General features: G+C 28.1%; 1 pseudogene; it reads right to left on the bottom strand.

Annotated features, from left to right (window-relative positions):
- Window positions 1–4,014, bottom strand: part of LOC125841628 (disease resistance protein RGA2-like) — a 34,634-nt pseudogene that overhangs the window by 17,928 nt on the left and 12,692 nt on the right.

Genomic DNA, 4,014 nt, shown 5'->3' with positions numbered 1-4,014 from the left:
TTAAGCGTGAATATTCAACTGAACCGCTCAAGCACCCTATCTAAACCTCTTGCGCGTTTTGTTGCATATTGCTCCATTGTCCCAATTTATGTGATTTGAATGACACATTTTTATATTAAGCAACAATTTAATTATAAAATGTCTATTTTATTCTTAATGAAATGATTTACAGCTACACAAATTTCTATCTTTCATTTTGGATCACAAGTTTTAAAAAATTTCATTTCTTTTTTAAACTCCGTGTCTAATCAAACAACTCACATAAAATGGGACAGAGAGAATAGTAACAAAGCTAATGTTTTGATATACATATTCATGGAAATTGCTAGCTAGTTTCATAGCTGTCTTTTCTGGTGGGGTTAGTTTGCCACTTACCTCTGTTAGTGGAAAGGTTATCCACAAAAAAACACGGCTTTTTGGTTCTTTTAATCTCTCAACTTGTCCATCTTTTTTGTTTTGTTTTGTTTTGTTTTGGTTGTATTTTTTATTTTAATTTATATGATATAATTTGATTGGGTAGAGAATTTAAGAAAGAAAAAAGTATTTTTAAAATGTGTGATCTAAAAGAAATATTTTTAAAATGTGTGATCTAAAAGAGAAAATAAATAAATAAATATATATATATATATATATATATATATATATATATAACTATTAATTATTTCATTAAAGATAAAATAAATATTTTAAAATTAAATTATTACTAAATTAATTACTTTCTCTGTCCAATAATAATTGTCCACTATACTATTTTGAGATATACAATAATAATTGTTTACTTTATGAAATCAATGAATAATTTTACATTTAGTTCCTAATTTACCCTTATCATTAATAATAGTCATTTCCTTGTTACATTTTTAAAGATATTGTATTTATTATATTCAGATGATGATATAGTAAAATTATTCTTCTATTTATAGTTTCTTAAGAATTGTGCAAAGTTAATAATGGTCAAGTATGAGAGTTAATACCTCAAAAGGTCACTCAACTTTGAAATTTTATCTAACAAAGTTATTGAACTTTGTTTTGTATCATTCAAATCACTAAACTTAGACATTTCTATCAATAAAATTACTCAATCAAATTTATAATTAAAAAGAATATTGGCATGGCAAAACAAATTATTATTTTTATATCATGTAAATATAAATTCCACAATTAAATAAAATTAAAGAAATCTCATTAAGGACTTTTTACTTCCTCTCACAAAACTTTTTTCAAAAAATCAATTAAAATGTATATCCAAACACAATTTTCAATTTCAAAACTTATTTATCAACAATTTTAAAAATTATTTTTTTCAAGCTTGAACAAATCTATGTCAACATTAGCAAACCGTGGAATTACAAAGGAACAATAAGATCTTTACCAATTATATTTAGCAAGAAACATCTAAATATATTACACGCCGAAGAACTCATTAATTAATGTTCTATTTTTGACATTTGTTTATTGTTTTTCTTCCTGTTATGGATTTAATTTGTTGTTTTGCTTAAATACTTATACTCATTTTTTATTTAGGAGGCAAACTAAATATTATGGTATTACAGTAATACCAAATATGTTTCACTAAGAAAACAATATTCATTTATTTATTAAATCACGACATAAATTATACAATAATATCATAAAAAAATATTTGTTTCCGTGATTTAGTTTGTTCGAACTTTTTTTAATAATTTTATTAATTTTTTATTTATTTATTTGTGAGTTCGTGTTTATATGACATAAAAATAATAATTTATTTTGCTATGTTAATATTTTTTTAATGATAAATTTAATTGAGTGATTTTATTGATAGAAAGGTTTAAGTTTAGAGATTTTATTGATACAATATAAAGTTTAATAATTTTGCTAGATAGATTTTTAAAATTGAGTGACCTTTTGAGATATTAATTTCAAGTAATGTTGAACACAGATAGAGTAAAACAGAGGGAGTATTGTCTTTCTTCTCTTTCTTCCTTGACAGCAATTTCTCCCTTTTTCTTCCTCTTTGGCAGGCAGTTTCCACTTTCCTAATTAATTAATGGGCAAAGGACAAATATAGTCTTCAACTTTGTGATATTTAATCTTCGTTATAGTATGGACAAAAGACCAATTTATGTCATTATTTGTTGATTGAAATGGACATTGATAAGTTAAACTTTAAATGAATGATATATATAAGCCTTTTCTTAAAGTTTAATGACATATTTGAGTTTTTTTTTTTTTTCAAATAATTTAATTAATGACGTTGTCAACGTGTAGAAAATAGTTTTGCAAAACTGAAACTTTTTTCGGTTGTCAAATAAGGACATGAATAAGCCTTTTCTCAATGCATAGATGAGTCAAATTTTAAATAGATGACATAGATGAATTTTTTTCTCAAAGTTTGATACATATTTTAGTCTCTTCCCTTGAAAACAGTTTTAAACTGTTTGGGTAAAATATAAAAGTATTCTTAAGCACTTGTTTTTCAAAACTAGGCTAGAACTCTCTTCTCTTTCTTCCATGACAAAGAATCTTTTTTTGTACATGGGATTCATGGATCCACATGAGAGTTGGAACCTTTTCGAAAGTACTCCCTATGTCCTTAATTATTTGTTCACTTTTTCTTTTATAGTTGTCCCTAATTACTTGTCCATTTTGACAAATCAAGAAAGGACAATTTTTTTTTACGTACTATACCCTCAATTAATTATTTTGCAAAAGGTAGAACTTTATGAAAATCTTAATTTTTTAATTCATCACATTTATAATTAATAGAGATAAAATGGTAAACTCACTATGTCAATAATTGTTTTCTTAATAGTTGTGTCAATTTAAAAGTGGACAAGTGATTAGAGACAGACGGAAGTAGTTCATTTTGCAAATGAAGCATTAACATCTGAATTCGAGACTATTGGGAAGCAAATTGTAGACAAATGTCAAATATTGCCAGTGGTAAGTTAACATTCCAAAAATGTTGCTAAAGATGTCAAATCATTTGTCATAAATGATTCTGCTGAACAATGTTCAAATGTGCTTGAATTGAGATACAATCACAAACATTCATTGCTAAACATAATGAAAAATCTTCAATTTTTCCTGGTCAAATTTGGGAAATGATGCAATTAAGGCATATCGAACTGGGAAGGTTTTTCCGAAATTTCTGGAATGTTCAAAAACTGGGAATCTTGTCCATTTAGATCAGCTTGAATCCAGCGAATAAAGAGCTTGATGCAAGCGTTTGATGAAATTCTACTATCTGGAGCGTGTTCCATTCCAGTAGGTGAGGAATACTTTTTGTAACACCCCTCAGTAGGTACATCTTTAACAACAACAAAAAAACTACTTTAACCAAACAGCAGCAAGTAGAGTGAATGGATTTTACATTATGAAGGAGTATAATACAAATAGATCGTTCATTTGTGAGGGCTGTTAGGTGCTGCAATCCCTCCGGTAAACATTTTAGTATCTTGCATTTCTGGAGATATAACTCCCTAAGTGTGAAGTTAAACCTTTCAGCCCTTCCTCTGAGAGTCTCTCTAGTGCGACACAACATTCAATTCCCAGATGCTCCAAAGCATTTAGACTAGCAGGCTGCTGGGTAACTCTTTGAGATTGTAGTAGTAAGAGATTTGCAAGGCTTTTGAACATCTCTTCTGGGAGTGAAGTAGCTTCATAGTTAGTGTACATGTAGAGAGAAGTAAGAGTTGTAAGATTAGATATTGACCTGAAACCTGTTGCATCTCTGCCTCCTTATGAATAACCAATTTCTTGACAGAAGAAAGGGTCGGGAAAACAAACATAGGGCATCCGTAAATCTTTATCTCTTCAAGAACCAGGAATTGCTCTTCTCCTTCCTTTTACAGCAATCCTTTCAGATTACCAAAATAGGATATACAATGTTTACTTGTTTGTTTTGGCAAACAAGAAAGTAAGACGCAATACCGTAGATTAAGAGTCTGCAGATTTTGAAGTTTGCATAAATTCTCTGGAAGACTACGAAATATATTGCGAGACAGGTCCAAGTATCTTAAATGTAACAGA

Source organism: Solanum stenotomum, chromosome 10 (genome assembly GCF_019186545.1).
Source record: "Solanum stenotomum isolate F172 chromosome 10, ASM1918654v1, whole genome shotgun sequence".
NCBI classification, from domain to species: Eukaryota; Viridiplantae; Streptophyta; class Magnoliopsida; order Solanales; family Solanaceae; genus Solanum; species Solanum stenotomum.
The sequence above is the reverse complement of the archived record's forward strand: the minus strand, read 5'-3'. Positions and strand labels throughout refer to the sequence as shown.